At 37.6% G+C, this 25,820-nt stretch overlaps 1 protein-coding gene and 1 pseudogene across 10 annotated transcripts in view; one reads left to right on the top strand and one right to left on the bottom strand.

The window, feature by feature from the left end:
* Nucleotides 1-25,820, bottom strand: part of SCMH1 (Scm polycomb group protein homolog 1) — a 166,352-nt gene that overhangs the window by 44,641 nt on the left and 95,891 nt on the right. The window lies entirely within an intron of this gene.
* Nucleotides 8,375-15,644, top strand: LOC123634151 (annotated as a pseudogene).

The following is a 25,820-nucleotide window of genomic DNA, read 5'->3' as shown; positions in this document are numbered from 1 at the left end:
ATCCATGAGTCTACACTTGTGTAACTATAAATAGGGAAGAAGGCAAAGCTCTTGCTTACAGTAGAATCCCTACTAATGAATGTGTAAGAAATGACATTAATTAGGAAATAATTTGGCAATAATTGATTCAGGCTAGACTCATCAATAGATGCTCAAACTACTGGATGGAAGTTTGATGGGAAATAGGACATTTATAGTCTCAAAGTATTTCTCCACAAGCTAATTAATTACAAAGAAAAAATAGTGACTTTACAGTGAAGAAACTTAATAGACACAGCCCGAACCAAGTAATTAAAGTTAACCTGTAGTAAAGGGACAAATATATATCATATACTTCCAAATATGATCCTTTGAGAAGAACATCATAACTCGTATAAATAAAATCTAATCATGAGGTAATACCAGAAAAACCCAGGTTGAGAGCCAATCTATAAAGTAACTAGACAAATATTTATAAAAATTTATTAAAGTCATGAAAGACAAGGAAGAAGGACAGAAAAACTGTTTCAGATTAAAGGAGACTAAACAGACATGACAATTGGCCAGGTGGCTCACACCTGTAATCCTAGCACTTTGGGAGGCTGAAGCAGGAGTATTGCTTGAGGCCAGAAGTTTGAGATCAGTCTGAGCAAGAGTGAGGCCCCATCTCCACAAAAAATAGAAAAATTAGCTGGGCATGGTGGCATGCACCTGTAGTCCCAGCTACTTGAGAGGCTGAGGCAGGAGGATTGCTCAAGCCAAGGAGTTTGAGGTTGCAGTAAGCTATGATGATGCCACTGCACTCTAGCCTGGGAAAAAAACCAAACCAAACTGAACCAAAACAAAAGAAAGAGACATGACAATTAGGTACAACTTGTGATGCAGAATTTTCTTTTCCTAAAAGACATTATTGGGTCAAGTGGGAAAATATGAATAAAGTTCATAGATTTAGCCAGTGATACTGTAACAATATTAATTTTCCGGTTTTATTAATAACTGCAGAAGGTCTATAAATTAGCTCTTAATATTGTATCCATTTTCTGATTTTGAAAATACTACTATGCCTATGTAAGAGAATGGCCTTGTTTTTAGAAAATACACACTTAAGTCTTTAATAGTAAAGGGATACTACATGTACAGGTTCTTGTCAAATGGTTCAGAAAAAAATATGTATTATATACTGAGAGAGACTAATAATGCAAATGTGGTAAAATTTTATTATTTGGGGAATCTTGGTGAAAGGTGTGGAGGAATTCTTTATAATACAGTTGCAACTTTTCTGTAAAGCTGACATTATGTCAAAATAAAAAGTTTTAAAAAAGATTCAGTGGGTATAATGCCAAAATGTGTACATACATAGGGTTATAAGAACACAGAGGAGGAAATTACTAATTCTGCAAGGAAATGGGAAGGGACAAGGGAGTCAGGCCAGTGAGACTTATCAGGCAAGATTTCAGTGTAAGTGACATTTTAACTAATCTTTCAAGAATGAATAAATTTTGCATTAGGAAAAGGCAAAGGGTAGAAAGTGAATAAGGGCACTCTAGACAGAGGAGACCCTGCATATAGAGAGGCATGGATTGTAGAAAGTGTGGTATAACAGAACATGTGTGTAGTGCTGTGTGGCTTAAGTCCATAAGAAGGAGAAGCAAGAGAGGTTAGAAAGCTTAGCTAGCTTGAGAAGAGTCCACATGACATTTAAGGAATCTCCTAGCTCTAATACACAAAGTCTCTGCCAGGATACACAAGGTGAGTACTATGCTCCTACATACGGAAAGGATAATAGTGAGGTTCATTGTAAAGCAATGGTCCCCAACCTTTTTGGTACCAGGGACCATTTTAATGGAAGCCAATCTTTCCAGGGACTGAGGAGCTGGGGGGATGGTTTTGGGATGATTCAAGCATTTATAATAGAACACAACATTTATTGTGCATTTTATTTCTATTATTATTACATTGTCATATATAATGAAATAATTATACAACTCACCATAACATAACTCACCTTTACATGCTGCTGTAAAGGCAGAAGCACACTTAAGGCAAGATAGCAGCACATAAAGATTGTAGAACTGGTCTCCCATCCTTGACAAATTTCTGCTGATCTGTACATTTATGTATGTATCTAATTCTTACTCCCTTGGCCACAATAGTGACCAATAATGCCACTAAACGGCAGACATAAACTGATAAGACCAAGAATGGAGGGAGGAAATAGTATGCAAATAGAGCCCCCAATGATGGAGTTAATTTTGCTTAAAAAGAACTAACATTTATTGAGCACTTACTATGAAAGTAGTGTCATACTACGTGCAACGGCATCATGAACATTGCCAATAAAATTAACTAGGGTGCAGAGGAAGCAGTATGTATTAGCAGTTAAGACAATGGCCTTTTAAGTTGTGCCTAAGAGGGATATATTATTTCTATTTAACAGATGAGGAAACTGAAACTTGAGTAATTTGGCCAAGGTCACATAAATAAAGAGGCAGGGCTGGAATTTGAATCTAGAATGTCTTACTCCAAGTCTTTGCTCTTTCTATCATACCATACAGCTTTCCTCTTACCAACTCGAGATTCATTCATTTACTCATTTATCCAACAAACATTGTGTATTAAGAATATATTATGTGGCGGATCCTATTCCATAAACTAGAGTTTAATATTAATTTTCAGTGGTGTACAAAGTTTCTGCTGAGCTGAGACTGCCTGGCATGACAAGAAGGAATCAGGCATGTGAGGATCTAGGACAGAGTGCTCCAGGCAGAGGAGTCAGCAGGTTCAATGGCCTTAAGGAAATAATAAGCTTGATTTGTTTAAGAAACAAAAAGAAGCCAGATTGTAGCTGGGTAAATAAAGGAAATAATGGTAGAAAATGAAGTCAGAAAAATAGATGTGGTCAGATCATGTAAGGCCTTCTGTGTTATGATAAGAACATTATCTAACTTACTTTTTCAGATCACCCTGGATACCCTGTGAATGAAGAATGGATAACACAAAGGCCAGAATGGAAGCAGAGACATCAGTTAGGAGGCTGACTGTAGAAGTCCATGCAAGAGATGATGGTAGCTGAGATTAAAGTGATAGCTGTGAGGGTACAAAGAAGTAGATAAACACAAGGTACATTTTGTAAGCAAAGCTGACAGCACTGCTAACCTAGATGGAGCAAGGGAAGGGAAAGAACAATTCAGGATGAATTTTAGGTTTTTGGTCATTTACTGAGATAGGGAAAACTAAAGGAAATATAGCTTTGGGTTGGGAGAAGGCAGATTAGGAATGAAGACTATGTTTTGGCTATCTTATGTTCTTTTTTTTTTTTTTTTTTGAGACAGAGTCTCGCTGTGCTGCCCGGGCTAGAGTGAGTGCCGTGGCATCAGCCTAGCTCGCAGCAACCTCAAACTCCTGGGCTTAAGCAATCCTACTGCCTCAGCCTCCCCAGCAGCTGGGACTACAGGCATGTACCACCATGCCCGGCTAATTTTTTCTATATATATATTTTAGTTGGCCATATAATTTCTTTCTATTTTTAGTAGAGACGGGGTCTTGCTCTTGCTGAGTGTGGTCTTGAACTCCTGACCTCAAGCGATCCACCTGCCTCGGCCTCCCAGAGTGCTAGGATTACAGGCATGAGCCACCGCACCCGGCCTATATTATGTTCTAAATGACTTTTAGATATCTAGAGATGACAAGTAGGTAGTCAAATAAATAAGTCTGGAGTTCCACAGAAAAGTCAAGGATCAAGATGCAATTCTGGTAGTCATTAGCATACAGATAGTACATAAAGACATGAAATCACTTAGAGAGAGAGAGAGAGAGGGAAAGAAAGAGAGTGTATGTGTGTACAATAGAATAGGAGATGGCCTAGGACTGAGTCCTGAATCACTCCAACAATTAGAGGCTGAGAAGTAGAGAATGCCAGCCAAAGGAGACAGAGAAGGCATTGTTAGTGGGATGGGAATTGAAAACCTAGAGAGTATAATGCCCCAGAAGCCAAGAGGAGGCAGTGTTTCAAGGAGAGAGTGATTAATTGTGCTGACAGCTACAGGGTGAGCAAGATGAGGGCAGAGAAGACTTTGTCAACATGAAGGTCAATGTGTTCTTGTTAAGAGCAGGTTCACTGGAATGGTAGGGGCTGAAGAACAATTTGAGAAAAATGAGAATAGAAAAAATGGAAGACAGAAATAGAAATAGTGACTATAAGTCACTTTTTTTTTTTTTTGAGACAGAGTCTTGCTCTGTTGCCCGGCTAGAGTGAGTGCCGTGGCGTCAGCCTAGCTCACAGCAACCTCAAACTCCCAGGCTTCAGCGATCCTACTGCCTCAACCTCCTGAGTAGCTGGGACTACAGGCATGCGCCACCATGCCCGGCTAATTTTTTCTATATATTTTTAGTTGTCCAGCTAATTTCTTTGTATGTTTTTTAGTAGAGACGGGGTCTCGCTCTTGCTCAGGTTGGTCTCGAACTCCTGACCTCGAGTGATCCACCTGCCTCGGCCTCCCAGAGTGCTAGGATTACAGGCATAAGCCACCACGCCCGGCCTATAAGTCAGTTTTTAAAGAAGTTTTACTATATGTAGTGGGCAAAATGGCTGTTTAAAGATGTCCACACCCTAATCTTTGGAACTGTAAATATGTTACTTACATGGCAAAAGGGATTTTGCTGATGTAATTACGGTTAGAATCTTAAAATAGGAAGATTATTGTAGATTATCCAAGGGGCCCAGTCTAATCACATGAATTCTTATATGCAGAGAACATTCTCCAGTTGGAGGCAGGAGAGATGAAGCAGAAAGGAAGATCAGACAGATCTGGAGTATGAGAAGAACTCGACCCGCCATTGCTGACTTTAAAGATGAAGAAGGCCACAAGCCAAGGAATGTGAGCATCTCTAGAAGCTGAGTATGACCTCTGGCCAACAGTCAGAAGAAAATGGAGACCGCTCTCCTACAACTGCATGGAATTAAATACTCCCAACAATCTGAATGAGGCTGAGAGCAGATTCTTCCCCAGAGCTTCCAGATAAGAGCTCAAGCTGGCTGACAGCTTGATTTTGGCTTTGTGAGACTGGAGCAGAGAAACCAGTGATCCTACACAGACTTCTCTGACCCACAGAACTATGAGATAATAGATTTATGTTGTTTTAAGTCACTAAGTTCCTGGAAACTTGCTACAGCAGCAATAGGAAATTAATACACTGTGAAATTTCAGAGACATGGAACATTAGCTAGAAGGGAAATGCAACGTAAAGGGAATGTTTTGAAAGATGTTTTGAAAGATGGAATGTTTTGAAACATGAGAGTATGTTTGTATGCTGGTAGGAACATTTCAGAAAGGAGGGTTTGGAGGAGGAAACTGGTAATGTAAGGAAACTAATGATAAAGAGAGAGAGGTTAAGAGAGGATGCAATCAAGAGAGCAAATGGAAGGGTATGCCTTTGACAGGAAGAGGGACTCTTCATCTATTGTAATAGCAGAACAGGTACTATAAATTGTGCCATAGCCTCCCTGTGCTGCTTTGGTATAACTCTGCAGAAGCCTGCCTCTGGGCAATCAATGGTGATAATACTGTGGTCCCCAACCCCTGGGCTGTGGACCACTATTGGTCGATGGCCTGTTAGGAACCAGGCCCCAAAGGAAGCTCTGCCTCTATCCCCCCATCCCTGCCCAGAAAAATTGTCTTCCATGAAACTTAGGAACTGGGCTGCACAGCAGCAAGCAAAGCTTCATCTGTATTTACAGCTGTACTCACATCACCACCTGAGTTCCCCCAACCTCCCTGTGGGAAAATTGTCTTCCATGAAACCGGTCCCTGGTGCCAAAAAGGTTGGCCTCTTTTCACTATTCTAAGTGAACTCATATAAATGAAATCATACAGTATTTGTCTTTTGTGATTGGCTTATTACATACAGCAAACTGTCCTCAATGTTCATCCATGTTGTAGCATACTGCAGAATTGAACTAATGATAATATTTTGGATATAATTAAATAAAATATACTATTAAAATTAATTTACCTGTTTTATTTTTTTAAATGTGACTACTAGAAAATTTTTAATTACATATGTGGTTCAAATTGTATTTCTTTTTTATTTTTAAGAGACAGGAGTCCCGATCTGCTGCCCAGGCTGGAGTGCAGTGGTGTGATTACAGTTCACTCTAACTCCTGGGCTCAAGTGGTCCTCCTCCCTCAGCCTCCCAAGTAGCTAGGACCACAGGTGTATGCCTCCATGTTCAGCTAATTTTTAAATTTTTTGTAGCGATGAGGTCTTACTATGTTGCCCAGGTTGGTCTGCAACTCCTAGTCTCAAGCAATCCTTCTGCTTTGGCCTCCCAAAGCACCAGGATTACAGGGGTGAGCCACCACACCCAGTTTCAAATTCTATTTCTATTAGACAGTGCTTCCTTGTGGAATCAGTGATAAAGCTAGTACAAGCAGTAAAAGAATTCAGCAAGGTAACAGGACATGTAACTGATATGCAAAACTTAATAGCCTTCATATACACAGTTAGGAGATGTGCATGTATAATAGCCAGTTAGAAGATGTAATGGAAAGAACATCTATGTCTAACTGGCTATTATTTGTGTATACGAACACATTTATTACAGTATCAAGAAAGATAAAATACTCAGGAAAAAAGTTAACAATAAATATGGAAAATCCATATGAAGACAATTACAAAACACAAAAGTAGATATAAAAGTAGACTTGAACAAATCAAAAGACATTTCTTGTCCTTGCTCTTGTATTTTTCAACATCATCAAGTTGTTAGTTCTCATTAAGTTCATCTACAAATTTAATGTAACCTCAATAAAAATAACAAGAAGCCATTTTTTTCCTGGAGCTAGACAAGTTGACATCAAATTTTATATGAACCACCGCCTCCCCCCATAAAATAGCTAAGAAAACAACAAAAAGGCAGAGCTGGGAGAGGGAAATTAGCCATAGCAGACAGATATTAAATTACAAAACCTCTATAATTAAAACTGTAGACCAGCCTGAGCAAGAGCGAGATCCCATCTCTACTAAAAATAGAAAAATTAGCCAGGTGTTGTGGTGCACTCATGTAGTCCCAGCTATTTGGGAGTCTGAGGCAGGAAGATCACTTGAGCACAGGAGTTTGAGGTTGCAGTGAGCTATGATGACACCACTGAATTCTAGCCGGGGTGAGAAGCAAGTCTCTGTCTGAAAAAACAACAAACAAATAAAAAAACAAAACAAAACAAAAAACTTGTAGTACTGGTGCAGGAATGGACAGGCACTCTAATGGAATAGAAAAACAGACCCAATTATACTCATAAATCTGGTGTATGATGAAAGTGTTATCTCAAATCGCTGAGGCCAAGATGAACGTTTTAATCAATGATGGTGGAACAATGGATAACCATTGGAAAAAGACAAAATTAGACGTATTTCTCAAATAATACACAAGAATAAACTCCAAATGGATCACAGATCTAACTATAAAAAAGAGAAATGATACAAGTACTAGAGAAAAATATGAGTGAATACCTATAATAAAAGGTTGATAAATTTATCTATAAAACTTCTGCATGGCAAACGAAAAACCACCATAAGCAAAGTACAAATTGGGAGAAAATAATTGTAACATATACCACGAAAAAGATTATTATTATTATTTTGCTTTATTGAGTGGTCTTCAATAGTAAAAAAAAAAGGATTAATATACCTATTATAAAAAGGACTTTTTAAAATTGAGGGGAAAAAGGCCAAAGATCCTATAGATAAATAGGTAAAAGAAATGAAGAGTCAATTCACAAAGAAAGATGAAATGGCCCTCATACATATGAAAAGATATTAAACTTCACTCATAAAAGAGAAATGCAAATTAAAACTATACTGAGAAACCATTTCTCACCCATCAGATTGGCAAAAAAGTAAAAAACTTGATAATATATTCTCTTGGTGAGACCGTGAGAAAACAGGCACTGCTACATTGCTGGTGAGAATGAAAACTGGTATCATCTCCATGGAGGCGAACTTGGTGATACCTAAAAAACTATATTTGTCTTTACCCTTGGACCCAACAATAACACTTCTGGAAATGTACCCTGAAGATAAGTCTCCAAATGTGAAAATACGTGTGTACAAGTTTATTAATGGCAGCACAATTTGTATTTGTGAAATATTGGAAACCACATGTACTACACACACACACACACACACACACACACACACACACATACACACACACTACCATGAAGTATTTTACAGCTTAGAATGAGGAAGATACTTGTGAACTCACAATGCAGTAACTCTCAGGGTATACTGTTAAATGAAAAAAGAAAGCAATTGCAAAAGAGAATATAGAGTATGCTACTTTTTGTGTAAGAAGGAAGGGTAGGAAAACACGCATGTGTCTGCTTTCTTATGCAAAATGAAAGACTTCAAGGATAAACCAGAAAACAATGAAAGTGATGACTTACAGATGGTAACGGTGGTGGAGGAAATAAAGTAGAAGGGAAAGGGTGGAGAGGATACTTCTCTCAGTAAATTTTTTGTATGATTTTGACTCTTGGAAGCAAGTTAATTTTCTATATATTCAAAGAATAAAATTAAATCAATAAAGAGGGGGAAAACACTAAATGTAAAACTGAATGCAAATACAAACAAGTGAACCCAACCGTATTTTAAATGAATAACATAATCACATAGAAAGGGAAAAAAAGTAATTCCATAACTTTTGAACACAGTACTTTAACGAGAGATCCCAATCTAGGAAGGGAAAAATGCAAATAAATCTTGAACTCTTCTTAGGGTTTTTTTTCATAGTGGTATAAGAGTAGCAATTCTGAAACTATTTTATGTGCATTACAGGATTGAGGTTGGTGGGAGCCAAGGTTCTCACTGTAGAAAAAGGGAGAGGCAAAATACGTTAGCAATCGTAAATGTTGGGAATGTCCCAGGATAGCTGGTGGATAGCTTCTCTTCTCCATCTACACCCATAGTCCTTAGATAAGTGGTTCTTAAACTTTAGTTTGCATCAGAATCACCTGCAGGCTTGTTAAAACAGATCGCTGGGCCCCAGCCTCTGTGTTTCTGATGCAGTGGGTCAATGAATTTGCTTTTCTAACAAGGTCCCTGGGCGATGCTGATGTTGCTGGTCCGGGCAACACACTATTAGAATACAACCCCAGATGATCTCCTCTAGCCTCATGGCTTTAAATTCTATCTATAATTAAAACTTCCAAATTTATATTACCAGCTTAGAAATTTCCTTTAAACTCCAGACTCTTATTTTAAATAAAATTTCCTGCTTGAAAATCTATCAGACATTCCAAACATGTCTACAGCTGAGCTCCTGACTTATTCTTCCCAGTCTTCTCTATCCCATTCCATCCTCTCAAATGGCTCAGGCTAAAAACCTTGTAGTCATCCTTGACTCCTCTCTTCTCTTCATATTCCATGTCCTATCAGCAGTGCATTAGCTACAACTTCAAAATCCATCCAGAATCAGACCATTTCTCACCACCCTTCCCTTCTACTTCCTTGGTCTAAGCCATCATCATCTCTAACCTGGGTTACTGCAATAACTCAACCTTTTAAATGGTTTGTCCCTGCCCCTCTTGTCTAATTTCAACCCAGCTAACACAGTGAGCCTTTTAAAACAAGCCTCAGATTTCATCATTCCTCTGCTCAAAACCTCTAACACCTTCCCATTTAACCCAGAGTAAAAGCCAAGGTCCTTTCCTTAACCTCCCAAGTCCAACATGATCTCATTCCTCATTACTTCTCTGACCTATTTAATACTTTCTACCACTCTTCCTTGATTATTCTACTCTAACAATACCGCCCTTTTTGCTGTATACATTAAACTAGTGATTCTCAAACTCTTTGGTCTCAAGACATCCTTATACTATTAAAATTTACTAAGGTCCACAAAAAAGCTTTTGTGTGTGTGGGTTTACCTATCAATATTTATTATATTAGAAATTAAAACAGAAATTTATTGTTAATTTCAAATTAACAAAAACATGTTAACATCTTTTGTTGGAAATTACATTTTTCCAAAACAAAGAAAATCAGTGAGAAGAATGAAATTGTTTTACATCTTTACAAATCTCTTTGAAGTCTGACCCTAATGGAAGATAGCTAGATTCTCATATCTGCTTCTGCATTCAATCTATTGCCATATAGCATTTTGGTTGAAGTATATGATGAAAATCCAGACTGATGAGATACGTGGTTAGAAAAGGGAGGAGTATTCAAATAGCCTTTTCAAGTAATTGTGGATATTTTTCTTTGATATTAAATCAAAACTCAACAAGTGGTCTTAATAGTTTCTTAAATGTTAGATGAAATATGGAATCTGAAACCATACTAATGAACTTTTCATATTCTGTTAATATTAAAGTCCATTGATCTTATACTTTGAATGATTTATTTTTTTATCCACGCATGATTTTGTAACATCATGCATGTGGACATTTGGAAAATAGTTTCACTGAATTATGCAGATTTTCCAAATGTTGACATATTTCACTATTCAATATCAAAAATTCACATTAGTTGATATCACCACACTCTCATCAGAAAAGTCTTTAAGTACAGGAAGCTGTCAAGATCCTAGTGGCAGACACAGTTTTCCAAAATTCAAATTTTCATTTCAAAGCTTGAATTTTATCTTTAGCAACAAATGCTTTAGTTGTTTTCCTTGAAGTGACAGGCTCACTTAGTTAATTTTTGAGAATATGTCTGCCAAATACTCAAGTCTGATAACCACGGTTTGTTTAATAGTCATTCTTTTAAGTAAAAATAAAGTTTCACAAAAAAATTGGCTAGTTCACCTGACAGCTGAATTGTACAAGTGCTTTTTCTTGAGGCAACCACAGTACTTCAGTATGTAGTAGAATTGCTCTAGTCATACTTCTCCTTTCATCACAAAGAATGTTAAAAAGGTATGTAATAAAAGGTTGGCATTTAATAAAATTAATAAATTTTACTGGTTCATCAAGGACATTCTTAAATAAGCTTGGCTTGTTTTTTGTTTTGTTTGTTTTGGTCCCTCTGCAATGTGTGGCAGTGAAAGATATCATTACTATTACCATAGTTGGCGCTGTTGCCTTGAGGTTTACTCACCATTGCTTTTGTACCATCAATGCAAATATCAACCCAGCAAAAAGGCAAACAGAGTTAAATAATATTATAAAGATGGTTTTGACCTCAAAGATCCTGTAAAGGTTGTTGGGGATCCCAAGGATCCAAGGAGCAGAATTTGAGAATAGCTGCACTAAGCAACCTATTGCTTTCGTGCACTTAAACTTTTAACTCCCTTTACCAGAAAGAATTTCTTTTTCCTAGATATCCTTATCTCTGCTTAAATACCTTTCGGTGAAGCTTTCGCTGATTATCCTATATAAAACAATACCTCTACCCACTCCTCCAAACCCCTGACACTCTCTATTCCCCTCTTCCCCTTTCCCCTGCTTTATTTTTCTCCAGAGAAATGATCATTACTATGTCTCTCCCAACTAGAACATAACTTAACTTTCTAAGGACAATGCCATTATCTCTACCTCCTAGAATTGTACTTTATACATGGTAGGTGCTCAGTAAATGCTAGTTGAGTGCATGACTATAATCCATAATCTAGCATTTGATTCTAGGATTCTGCTTTGCTTTGACTGCTTTTTTACTCATTTGTATCTTACTTTCCTGGAAAACTACAAACTCTCAGAACAGAGGCTAACCTACATTCCACGTAGTCCCCAAAGCTTCAGGCACAGGCCTCGGATATACTACGTGCATTCTTTACCTTAGGGAATACTGGCAGTCCCATAGTCACAATTCTGGGTAAAGCCTGTTCCCAGATGATAGCACACATGTGGAGTGGTAGAAAACTGGCAAAAAAAAAAACATGACCTAGTTTTCTCTGGTTTGCAACAGTTTCTTTTTTAAAAAATTTTTCTTTTTCTTTTTTTTAAGAGACAGGGTCTCACTCTGTCACCTAGGTTGGAGTGCAGTGGTGTGATCACAGCTCACTATAATCTCGAACTCTTGGGCTCAGGCAATCCTCCTACCTTAGCCTTCTGAGTAGCTGCAACTACAAGAGTGTGCCATATGCTCAGTTAATTTTTTAATTTTTTGTAGAGACAGGGTCTTGCTGCATTGCTCAGGCTGGTCTCAAACTCCTGGCCTCAAGTGATCCCCCTGCCTTGGCCTCTCAAAGTGCTGGGATTACAGGCCTGAGCCATTGTCCCTGGCCTTGCCAATTTCTACCATAGTTAGGACTGCTGTAATTGGCATATAACAATGCTGAACTCTTAGCTCCCTGGCTCTGTTTCCTAATCAAAAACATGCTGGGAGCAGGGAAAAAATGCCATTTTTATGCTATTTTCTGGTTGGTTTTAAGAAGGTTCTTGGTTAGGCATGCAAAGATAAAGTTTTAAAATGAACAGATTTGGCTCTGTGCAGCCAAGATTCTTAAAAATATTCTATTTCTTTGACATAGTCTTGTATTTCTGAGAACCTAATTCAAGGATATGTTCCTCAGCATTGAAAAAAATGCTTAAATGTTTATAATACCATTATTAAAAAAGAAAATGTGGATTGTTAAACTAGGGAAATAATTGAGCAAATGTGTATCTGTTCAATCAACTATTAATTATTAAAAATGATGCTTATAAAGATGGCATAATAATACAGAACAAGGTGGATGATATAATGTTAAATAAAAACCCAAATATAACAATATATAGTAAAACATACAGTGTGATTAAACTGTATTTTTTAAAAAATGTAAAGAATAAAAATCAGAATAAAATACATAAAATGTTAACAATAGGAAAAAGAGGGGAAGAAGGTGGGAAGCTCAGGTTAACATAACAGATCTAATAATAACAGCAATTGTATGAACAGACACTAACCTCTTATGCCTTATTCCAATTACTAACTGGGTGATTTACCCAATATAGAACATCAGAATATTGAGAGTTGGAAGGAACTTTACATATCATCTAGTTTAACCTTTTTTTAATAGACGGAGAGACTAGAAATTATAAAGGAAAAATAGTTGCTTAAGATATCCCAGAAAATTAATGGCAAAACTGGAGCTGGAACCATAGACATTTGAATGTGATGTGTGATTCTTAGGAAGTTATTTCATTTCTTTTCATTGCAGCTTTTTCATTTGTGAAATACATAATAGCATTTACCTTGGGTTATTGTCAAGATTACATGAAATAACATACAATGGGACAAACACAGCAGTAGCCACATAGTGAGTATTCAATAAACAGCAACCTTGCTCTCTTCTGACTCCAGTGAACTTTCTGCTTCTACATTGCTATGTGGGAGGTGGAAGAGCAGAGTAGATTGGAGAGGAAAAGAGAGAAGCAGCGAGGGGCACCTATGGCAGATGATGCTCATGTGCCTGATGGTTCTGGGACCTGGAATCTCTGCACTGGTAGAAGATACAGCAAATGGCAATCCTGTCCTATCGCTAAGTGCGCAAACATGAAACCGCAGAATGCAGAATCCAGTATCTTTCTTTCCTTTCCTCCTTTCCCTACCATTTTGCTCATACTTTTATACTAATAATTAATATGAAACACTCCTAATGCTTTCCACTTTACAGGGGTAACTGGGGCAGTAACTGAGAACAGTTGCTATTAGGGATTACACACAGCAGCAATTTCTAGCTTTTCAAGCTAGTTCAAAGAAATGTCATTTCAGAATTTCAATTCTGTTCCAACTTTGGTAATGTGTACTATATCTAAGTATACGAAAGGTCAAGTATACCTTACCTAAAATAATAAATGGATGTATGGTAATTATGTTAGTGTCCCTGAAATAAAAGCTTTATCTAGAAATCATGCTAGCCTGCCAGAGGCTGGCTTAGAGTACTTTGCCTTTAAGGTTATGAGAAATTGTATCTTTCACCATAAATTCATCTGGACAATCGGTCGTCTTTATTTGCCAATTCTGTTGATTGATTTCAGATTTAGCTTCCTGGTTTCTATACATGTTCATGGTTAGATCTGGAATATTCTGCTGATAACATGGTCTACCTCCAACTCAGCACTTACCTTATTTGCTTAGCTTAGCATCGAGTCCATGGTTTCCCCAGCATTTGATTTTAGAGCTTGCTTTCAGTTCTGGGATTCTCTAGCACTGAAAGCTTAGAGGAATGTGGCTCAAAAAAAGAACACACCTTTTCCAGAAAAATTGTCTCCTGAATGTCTCAAATTCATTTTTTCACTCCAATCCCACTGCCACTGTCTTAATACAGACTCTCATCATATCTTGCCTTAATCACTGAAATGGCAAACTAAGTCTCCCTGCCTTTAACTTATTCCTTCCCATCATTACCTCTGTCCCTTATCTAACAGGTCAGAAGGATCTGTCTAAAATACAAATGCAGTCAGCCACTCCTTTGGTTAAAACCCTTCAATGGTCTCTTCTTACTTTCTGGGTAAATTCAGAATAAGCCCTGCAAATTCTCTCACCTCATCTGATTTCAGTTTCCTGACATATGCCCTATGTTTCCAGTTTTTGGAACCATTCTTTTTCTTAGCTTGTGCCTTACACATTTTAGTCCCCCAGGAATTGCCTTTCCATCCCGTTACCAACTCTAGGCATACTTCAGCAATTGACAGAAATTCCAAGAAGTCCTCTCCATTCTTCCTTTTTTTTGTCTATTCAGTCTGTGTGGTATTATTTTGAATTTTATCTATTCATATATTTCTGGGTAACTCTTAAATATTTTCATTCTATTTTGACTACTATTTTACAATCACATGCTTTTGTAATAAAGTTAAACTTTTTAATGCTATTCATGAAAGACTCACCTTATTTATTATCATACAAACAACATATATCATCTGATAGCTAATTCAAATAAAACTTGAGGAAGCGACTTTTACTGTGCTTCAGTTTCCTTATTTATAAAATAATAGCATTAGATTAGAAAATGACTGACATTTTTTGAGTGACTTAGTAATGTGCCAGCTGTTGTTCTAATATATAAACTTATTTAACTCCTTATAACAGCCCTATGAGTAGGTACTATTATTGTCCCCCAATTTATAGGTGAAGAAACTAAGGCAAAAGCAGGTTAAATAAATTGTTAAGGGAGGGTAAGCAACTTGATAGCAAATCTCTAAAAAGGTTCTTCTATTTTGAAAATTCTTTGAGAATTTTATGGTTCTAAAAAATATAGAAAATCTAGCGTTTTTTGCCCTACAAGACAGCAAAGAAGGAAGCTTCTGCCCCTCCCAAAGCCAAAACCAAAGTAAAAGCTTTAAAGGCCAAGAAGTCAGTGCTGAAAGGCGTCCACAGCCACAAAAATAAAGATCTGCACAGCACTCACCTTCTGGTGGCTCAAGACACTGTGGCTCTGGAGGCAGCCCAAATATCCATGGAGGAGCACCTCCAGGAGAAACAAGCTTGACCACTACGCCATCATCAAGTTCCCCCTGACCACTGAGTCTGCCATGAAGAAGACAGAAGACAACAATACACTTGTGTCCACTGTGGATGTCAAAGCCAACAAGCATCAGATCAAACAGGCTATGAAGAAGCTCTGTGACATTGATGTGGCCAAGGTCAACACCTTGATCAAGCCTGATGGAGAAAGGAAGATGTATGTTCAACTGGCTCCTGATTACAAAGCTTTGGATGTCACCAACAACACTGGGATCACCTAAACTGAGTCCAGTTGGCTAATTCTAAATCTATATCTTTTCACCACAAAAAATATAGTAAATCTAAACAGGATACAGAAGAAAGTCAAATCAGCAACAACTCTTTCTTCCTAATGTTATAGTGGTGCTTTGAAGGATCTCTCTTCTACTACTGATCCTTCTCATTTTACTCCCAACAGACATTTCAAATGCATCCCATCTACCAGCTGCTGGTTTAAAAAAGGGCCCTGGAGTTTCCTGTAGGTCTCACTAAGCATTTACAAAGTCACGATAGAAACCCCTCATATGAAAATTACACTCCACAATTCTCCAAGTGCTTTAACATTCATTAACTCACTGCATATTCACAATTATGTCAGCCTTATCTACCTAATGGTTATCTCTAAACCTCCTCGGAGGCATAGAGAAGTGATGTAAAGTGTGGTATGGGAGAAAGAACATAGACCTTGATATCAGAAACTCCATGGAGCTAGGTTCAAGTCCTTGCACATAACTTAACCTCTTTGAATTATTATAAGGTTATTATAAGGTTTAACTGAGATAAAGTTTGAGGATGTGGATATCATAAATACTGTGTCTGACATGACTTAGAGATTAAAAAAATTTTAGTTCTTATTCCCCCTTCAACTTTTCTGAGCCCAAGTTTCCTCATATGCAAAACAAGGGCAAATATCTAATACTATAAACCTCAACAGGGGGTTTGTGAAGTGTAATAAGATACTGTATGAAAGTGTCTTTGGGACCCTGTATGATTTACTTCACATATGTGAGTGATTTCAGCTCTAAGGTAGGCTTCTATGTTTCTAAAGAACAAATACAGCATTCCCCTATTGATTTGAATAAAGAAAAGTCATTACAGAAGAAAGAGGAGGAATTCTCTTTCCTGACGGAAACTTTTACTAAGGAAAATACTCAGTTTATTACAACCTGAGTATTGTGATAAAAGAGAATTGTAAAAGCATTTTCCATCTAGCCTGGATAACACAATGAGACCCTGCCTCTGTTTTTTTTTTTTTAAAGGACTTTCCAAATCATGTAAATTACCATCTCTACCCCTCTGCCCCAGGTAGCAAAAAAATGAACTACCAAAAATTTCTCTCACCTAACATGGCCATATGTCCCAAAGTTTGGTTCAACTTGTGCTGAGACTAGACAAGGGGTAACATTAAGCACCTACAGTGACCATTAGAGAATATAAAAATATAAAAAGCATAATCCTTTATCTTTAACAAGTTACGTCACAATATAGACCTTTTTTAAGGGAAATGAGAGTATTCCATTTTGCACTTATGAGACCATCACTGCAGTGTGGAGTTCACTCTAGGCACAGTGCTGTAAACTAAAATGCATCAAGAGAAAAAAGGCCAAGATGATAAGGGGCTTAGAAACTACCCAATCTCAGAAACAGAGGAAGAAAAAAAAAAAGACCTGGAGGAACAACAGTATCAAGAGCTATGTGAAAAAGTTTCAGATGAAAAAATAAACATATTAGAGCCAGTGGATAGATACTGGGAAAAAGCATATTTCAGCTCAAAATAAAAAGGAATATTTTTAGCTATCAGAGCGATCACAAATGGAAGGTGCTCCTTTGGGAGGTTATAATCTCTGTCTGTGTAAGAATTTAAGTAAAGGCAATTGAGTATTTATAGGGATGCTTTCAAGGTGAGTCCTGAATTAGGTGGAAGGTTGAATTTGATAACCTCTGAGGTTTCCTCTAACCCTGGAATTCTGTGATTTTTAACCTTCCAGATAGCTCACATTTAACATTAAAGCAACTAACTGAATCTTAACCAAAGTAACTTCTAGATGGGAGAGAATATGGTAAAGAGTAACTCTATAGTCTTTACATATGGGGAAGATGTTAACCCCATGCTGGTGGATACTAGTTTTCCAAAATTTTAATTTTCACTCAAAAGCTTAAATTTATCATCGACAGTAAATGCTTATAAGTTGTTTTCCTTGAGGTAACCAGCTCATTTAATTTTAGAGAAAATGTCTGCCAAATATCCAAGTCAGTTTTTCTTTCTTGTAAAGATGATGTCCCAGAATAAAAGTGGCTAGTTCAGCTTGCAACTCAGTTACACAAATGCTTTTTCCTGAGACAACCATCATATTTGGATATTTTAAAAATGGAGAAACTGAACTCAGAGAGATTAAAAGACTTGCCAAAAGCCACATAGCTAAAGCTAGGATTTGAACTTAAATCTTTTGATCTCCAAAGTCTATTCTCTTTCCACTGCATTACCTGAAACCCAATAAACAAAACAAGAGTATATCCCCAAATAAAGGAAAGAAGATAGAGAACTAAACCCGTCTAGTTATAATAATGAAGGACAGTACAGCTCTACTGCTTCTCAGTTCCTCTAAATAATCCTTAGTTAGGCATCTCAGCTGCCCAGAAGTATTCATCATCAGATTTTTCTTTTCTGCAGCAACAACAGAGCATATGGAAATGGCAATGAATTCATAAAATATAAGATAGCACAGTTTGTGTGTGTGTGTGCACACGTGTGCATGTGTGTGTGTCTACACAACATCAGAGAACATAAACAACAGAAAAGAAAAGAAGAACAGGGGAAAGCCCATTTGTTTTATCAGTTTTCTGGACTGGAATCCTATTTTCATTCACAGCAGGGTATCATTGGCCTTGGCATAGTAATTTAAGGGCTGTGTACTTTATTAGCTTTGCTCAACTTGGCTGAGTTCCGCTGTATGCTGTCAGCTGGGCTGATGCCAAGGCTGAAACTCCACTCCTCTAAATTCCAGTTCACTTAGTGAAGCATGGGTTGCCTCCTGCTCCTATCTAGCTCAGTTAGCACTTTTGGTACTCCATACTGAGCCTCCTGTTTTCCCTCCTGACTTATCCCTAACTGCATGGGTAGAGGACCTCTGCAACTACAAAGACATGTCACATTTTCCTGGGGACTTTTAGGCTGATAAATCTCTACAGAGTGGGGAAAACAGAGGGATACCTAAAAATCATGCATCATGGGGCCACAAGTAACTTTCAAAAGCCGAATATTACTGAAACTCAAAGGCATGACTGACCTTAGTTGTCTGGGGCAATAGGTAAGAGGATTCAGAAGCAAGTCCAGCAAATGGAGTGCTATATCTTTCCAGAAGATGGTCTGCTAAGATGTCTGGTCAAGTTTAGGCCCCTCAGAGAGGTGGGATGAAAGAAAATTGTGCTGAAGCACCTACTAGTCAGCCACACAGTCAAAAACATCCCAGATTTCCTTAGCATAAGACAACGCATTTGAAAAGCTTACAATCAAACTCCTGCCTTCTTGCCATATCACCCTCATAACCTCCTGGGTTTTTTTTTGCTCTATTTAAGAGTTTGCTAAATTTTTCTTGTCTTTTTGACACACACGAATGTTTATGCTTTGCTTTTCCTCTAGTAAGTCATTATTGAGACTCAGGAAGTCTCATTTATAACTACAATATTTCTCCTAAAATTTATCTAGGGAATTGAAGGAAAAATTTAGTAGCAGTTTATATATTACTGGTTTTCAATATGATTTTCCTAAGAACTACCTACACTTATTTAAAATAGGGAATTTTGCAAATCAATATGTAGTGATGCTGGCACACAGTAGGAGTTATAACAAAAGCTTGCCAAAAAATCCCCACAAGGGTTCTATGTACTCCCAAGAAAACAGCAAGTGTGGTCAAATTTATGAAGTGCCTAAGTTATATTTCATGATTTCCAAGAGTTTGAGAGATGCCAGCTGTTTCATTACACATGCCCAAAATTGCTACCATTCTGACATCTGGAGTTTGTGAAGGCAGGAGAGAGAATGGGCAGAGCCAAAGGACAGTTTAAGGAATTGGAAGAGAGGCACGGGCAGATCTTGTATGAGTCAGTGGGAGAACCCAGATTCCCTGCTTCATAACCTAGTGTCACTCATTTCCCCATATTCCTGTTTCTATGCCACAAGTATACAATCAGAAAACCAGTTATAGGAGTCCAGGTTCATTGCACAAACCTTACCTCATAAATATATTTATTTTTCCTGACCAAACAACACTTTCACGGCTCTGTGTGCAGTTCCCTTTTCTTGGGAGGCTGGGCATCTTAATTCAGCTATAACTAACACATGGTGAGCATCTACTATGTGCTACATGGTACTATGCATTTGCACACCTGTTTTCTCATTTCAATCATTCGATAAACCTGGTTGGAAGGTATTTCTCTATAATCCCCACTAACACTGCGAACACGGGCTGCTCTACAACTGTTGGATAGATGAATGAATAAAGGACAGAGTTACCAGATATGATTGGATCACAAGGCTAAAGCTGGAATAAGGACAGAGATTGTGTGTATGTGTAAGGAGGAAATAAAATATTAATAAGGGCAAGATCTGGACACAATATATCTGAGGGTAAAAGGGAAAATAGCTGAGTGGCTGCTCTCATTAAGGGCATGAAAGAATTAGCTTCAATTTGCAATCTTCTCAACACAAAGAAATGATAAATGTTTGAGATGATGGATATCTTAATTACCCTGATTTGATCATTATGCATTGCATGTGTGCATGCACATGTACCCCATAAATATTTATAATTATTATGTATCAATAAAAACAAATAAAAAAGAATTTACTTCACTTATTAATCAACATGCCCATATCTTTTCTGACATGGCTAGTGAACACAACTTCTCAGAAGAGGGGCATACTGGCGCTAGGAGCTTCCTGTAGAGACCACATCCTCCCGCTTGTATTAGAAAAAGCTGGGTGGAAGGGCAGGAGGGGTGGTTCAGTTGTAGAAGTGTACAGGTGTTTAGTAACAGGGTGAATGTGTGCTCTGAAGACAAGTCTTAGTGCCCTTGCCACTCTTTTGACCATCAGGTTTCCAAAATTTGAAAAACAGAACATTAGTTTAAAAGTTCTTAATCTGTTAAAATTCTGGTAGATATGAGTAGTGCTCTCACTTCTGAATAATGAATGTCTGAATAATAGCTTTGGATGAGAATAAACAGAATCAGAAAATACAGTATTACCTATATGATTCAACAAATATTACTAAATAACTAGCATGTGCCAATTGTTGAGAATATAAAGATGCAGTTAATAAATTAGTTCCATTTAACATGGACTCCAAGTAGAAAAGAATACTAACGTCCTAGACATGGCAGAAAGAATTTTAGTTTCTTTTTAATGCTTATACTGTAAATCCACATTATTGTACATATTACAGGGGTTAATTGTTAAATAAATAAAATAGTCACACTAGGTGTTAAAACTTTTTTTTTTTTTTTTTTGAGATAGAGTCTTGCTCTATTGCCCTGGTAGAGTGCAATGGCATCATCGTAGCTCACAGCAACCTCAAATTCCTGGGCTCAAGTGATCCTCTTGCCTCAGCCTCCCAAGTAGCTGGGACTACAGGCACAGGCCATGATGCTGACTAATTTTTCCATTTTTTTTTTTTTTTTTTTTTTTTTTAGTAGAAATGGGGTCTCACTCTTGCCCAAGCTGTTCTTGAACTCGTGAGCTCAAGCAATCTTCCTGCCTCGGCCTCCCAGAGTGTTAGGCTTACAGGTGTGAGCCACCACACCCAGCCAAAATAAACTTTAAAAACTTGAGTTTGACTTATTTATTCAAAGAATATGTGCCCCCCACCATCTTCTTACCCTTCCTATCACAATGTCACTGCTTCAATTCTCTCTCTCACCTGTAATATTATAACAGCTTGTTAATGGATGTCTCTGCCTCTAGCCTCTAGAAGCCACCCATACTTTCACTGCTGCCAGAATGGTTCTTCTAAAACACAAATCTGAGCTGTAATTCTACCACTTAAAGCCCATTTAATGGCTCTCAATGCTCCTAGGGTAAAGACCCAGATCCTTAAAATGGTCTATAAGGGAAAGATTTCCTGTTCCTTATCTTTTTCTGCTTTTCTCCTTATACTCTACCATCTAGCCATTTAAACATTTTTTTAGTTCCTCAACCATATATTTTTTATTTTTTAAACTTCTGGGCCTCCACTCATCTGTTCACACTGCTAGCTAGAATCCTTTCTTTACCTCCCCATTCTTCAGGTTTCAGCTTATACATCACTTCATTTGGAAATCTTCATTTGGAAGCCTTGTCCTTTATTTGTCCATCTACCCAACAGCTGTAGAGCAGCCCATGTTAGTTAGCAGCGCCAGGCTCAGTGGAGGTTATAAAGACCTCCAACCTCCAATCCCCCCAATCTAGGTTAGAGGTCCTTCTGTACTTTATTCCAACAAAGTTTTAATTATCTATTGGTCTATATACTCACAAAACTGTAAACTCTAAAGGCAGATCCCTATCAACTGGTCAAATGACTAGTACTTACTCATGACTTGACAGTTAGAACTTGAATGAATGGATAGATGAAGAAAATCAGGCAGTCCATCAGTTGACTACATGATGTGACCTGTTGGCCTTAGTTGTGTTACTCTTATATCTAGCCTAGCTTTTCTCCTCTGAAGTCTAGGATTACAATTTAACCAACTCTCTTTCTGCCCCAGAATCCCAAAGTGATCATAGCATAGTTTTCCACATAGTTTTACAACAAAAAGAGGAAAGTACGGAAAACACTTTCCACACACACACCAAAAAAACACAACAACAACAACAACAAAAAAAAAAAAAAAGGGAAGAGACATTCTGAAAGTTTTGTTTTTAAGCATCAAATTTTTGCTCTCCAGACCAAGGTAAGACTCCTGCACATTAGCCACAGTGTTGAGTCAGATTTTGCAGTTTCCTCTTTGTACAATGAAACTTGTTACAGGTAGAAAGGGTAGATTGAGAGGGTAAAAAAGGCCTGGCTGACCATTTACTCCTACAGGTATGCTCAGGGGCAGTACCACTACTGGATTTCCATCTTGAGGTTAGCATGTAGATGGGAGACAGACCCAGTTTACACTATATGAAGTCAAAGGACACTAATGTATTAATTCAGAACAGCAATATATTAATTTATAATAAAAATATAAAGTAATTTGGGTCTCATGTTGTCTTCCTGTTGCAAAACTACATAAGAAGCTAAGTTATAATCTAAAACTGGCTTGCCCAGCCTGAAATCAGAGCAAGGGGAGGTTAACTGGATTATTATGATGGCTAAAGGTCTGATTAGCATCATAGTCATGCCATGTGGACTGAATTCCTTACTTCATTTTTTAAATACAAAAAGTAAAGCATGTATCTGTTTCAGTTTTATTTTAAGTCACAAAAATAAGCTTAAAAAAAAGCTCCTGCCTTTTATAACCAAGTACTCTGGATTAGTTGGAAGCTTGGTAGTTAGTTATTGCCCATCAGAGTTGGCATACCCCAGGAGTTCAGGAGTTTAAAGGGATAGTACTAGCTTAGAAAAGGAGAGGCAGCAGGAGTCCTCTCAGATAAGCAGAGCTAGATGATAGGGGAGATGATCCATCTGGAATTAATTGCTACCTGTTCCCAAGATCATTAAACTACATGGTATTTCAGAGGTGAAAGGGCCCTTTAAGGATTACTAGTTCAGCCTCTCACATATAGGAATAACTTTCTCAAAGATATAAAACAAGTCTGTGGCCCAGTTGGGATTAGAGCCCAGTTCAGTGCTCTGATATTACGCCACACTACTTCTTTCCGATTTCCTATCAGGATCTATAAGTGAAAATCCAGGGTCTCAAATGAAGCTTCGAAGAAGAAAGCCCAAAGGAGAACGGGGAAGAGTATGGGGGAACTGTGTGAAGGCAATATGGCTCAGAGTGCTGTTGGTCCTGACAGGGGCTCTACTGAAAGATCTCCATGGCCTCTCCCTCTAGACTACGATACCAACAGAGCCAAGTCATTTAATCATCTGAGCTCCAGGTTTCTCATAAATAAAATGTATCTGAAAATAATGATACTTATTTCAGAGTTACCAGGAAGATAAAATGAAATGTATAAAAAACATAAATAAATAATGACATTTTTAAAATTTAAATTTTAAAATTTACCAAGAATCATTCTCATCTTACTCTGAATTTTTAAAAATTTGCACACTAATGACCAGAAGGTAGGAAGGAAGGAGACTGTATGATTATAAAGAGAACAGGCTTACCACACAGAGAACATCCTGTTTTATGAAATGAATTGAGTAACCACATTTTTTCCACATTGTATCACTTGCTTCTTAGCCAGGACACTGAGAGGGCTAAACCTCTGCTATTACAGAAAGTTCTGTTGCAGGACCTACTGAGGGTATGAGGTTGAGAAGAGAGTTTTGGGAGAGTACAACTCAATTACTGGAATGACGACTGAAAGACCTGGTCTGGAAATGTCATCTGGAAGAAGGTCTCTCTCTACCTTCTGAGCCTGGTCTTTCTGGCCATTCTCTGTTAAAAATCTAAGGTCTCCAGAGAGACACAGAGGAAGAGAGGAAAATAGTCAACAAGTTTCTCTGGAAGCATCAACCACAGAGTGAGTCATATTTCTTATCAGCATGTGTGCAGTCAGAAAGGAATGCATGTCCAGCAGTTCCTGGACACAAAGACTCTCAGCTCTTTTGGCACTGGAGAATTGCCTAACTGCTCAAAATGACAATCAAAATAACAGAGAATTCCCTAGGCAAGAAGGTGAGAAAATCATAACTGAATAAAGCCTAGAGAAGCAAAGCTTATCCTGGTTTAGCCTCAAGTAAACAAAAATAACTCTACTACCAGTTCTGAGGCACCTCTCTTCTTGCTGCTTCCACAGAGGCATTATCTCACGGGGCTTACAGAGAAGATAATGGATTTCTCATACCAAATCAAGGGCACTTGTTTCTTGCAGCATATAGAGGAGTGGCACTTCCCTGAGCCAAGAAGTATGACTCTTCCTCCCTTGCTCCTAAGTTCCTTCCATCTCAGTGCCACTATCCTAATCCAAGCAACTCTCACTTCTTTGTCCACAATTATTACCATACAACCCATTCTCCAGAGAGGAGCTCAAGTGAGTTTTTAGATAACCGCTTTTAATTCACATACCATAAAATTTACCCTTACAATTCAGTGTTTTTAAGCATATTCTCAGAATTGTGAAAACATCACTCCTATCTAATTTTAGAACATTTTCATCATCCTGAAAACAAACCCAATACCTATTAGCAGTCAATTCCCATTTCCCCTCCGCCAGTCTCTGGCAACCATTAATCTACTTCTGTCTTCTTGTATTTGATTATTCTGAACATTTCACATAAATGCAATCATATAATGCATTGTCTTTTGTGACTGGCTTTTTTTATGTAGCATAATGTGATTAAGGTACATCTATATTGTAGCATGTATCAGTACTTTATTCCTTTTTTTATTGCCAAATAGCATTTTATTCTATAGATATACCACATTTTATTTATTCATTTATCAGCTGATAAACATTTATGCTGTTTTAACTTTTTGGCTATTATGAATAATGCTGCCACAAACATTCATGATACATTTTTGTGTGGACATATGTTTTCTATTCTCTTGGGCATATATCTATAAGTGGAATTGCTGGGTGATGTGGTAACTCTGTGTTTGACATTTTAAGCAATTTCTAAACTGTTTTCCAAAGTGGCTGCAGCATTTTACAATCTCACCAGCAATGTATCATGGTTCCAATTTCTCCACATCCTCAACAACACTTGTTATTGTCCATCTTTTGATTACAACCATATCCATGGGTATGAAATAGTAGCTCACTGTGGCTTTGATTTGCATTTCCCTAATGACTAATGATGTTGAGCATCTTTTCAATTGTTTATCGGCCATTTGTATATATTCTTTGGAGAAGTATCTATTGAAATCCTTTGCCTATTTTTAAATTGGGTTGCCATTTTTATTGCTGACTTGTAAGTGTTCTTTTATATTCTGGATACACGTCCAAGTGATTTTTAAAAAATAAATCAAGTCTCGTCATTCCCCTGCTTAATACCCTCGAATGTTTCCCCAACATGTTTAGAATAAAATCCAAAATTCTCACTCTGGCTTACAAGGCCCTACATGATTGGCCCTTGACCATTTCTCCAACATCATTTTGTACCACTTTCCTGCTCAGGCAATACATTCTAGTCAGGACAGTCTGCTTAGCGCCCTTGAAATGTATCGAGCTCATTCATATCTCAGCACCAAGTATTAGCTGTCCCTTCTGCCTGCTGGAAATTCTCGTTCCTTGGAAGACTCTTTCTCATCATTCAGGTCTCAATTCAAATATCAACTTTTCA

The sequence above is a fragment of the Lemur catta genome, chromosome 3 (assembly GCF_020740605.2).
Source record: "Lemur catta isolate mLemCat1 chromosome 3, mLemCat1.pri, whole genome shotgun sequence".
Taxonomy (NCBI): domain Eukaryota; kingdom Metazoa; phylum Chordata; class Mammalia; order Primates; family Lemuridae; genus Lemur; species Lemur catta.
This window is presented reverse-complemented; position numbering and strand designations above follow the sequence as displayed.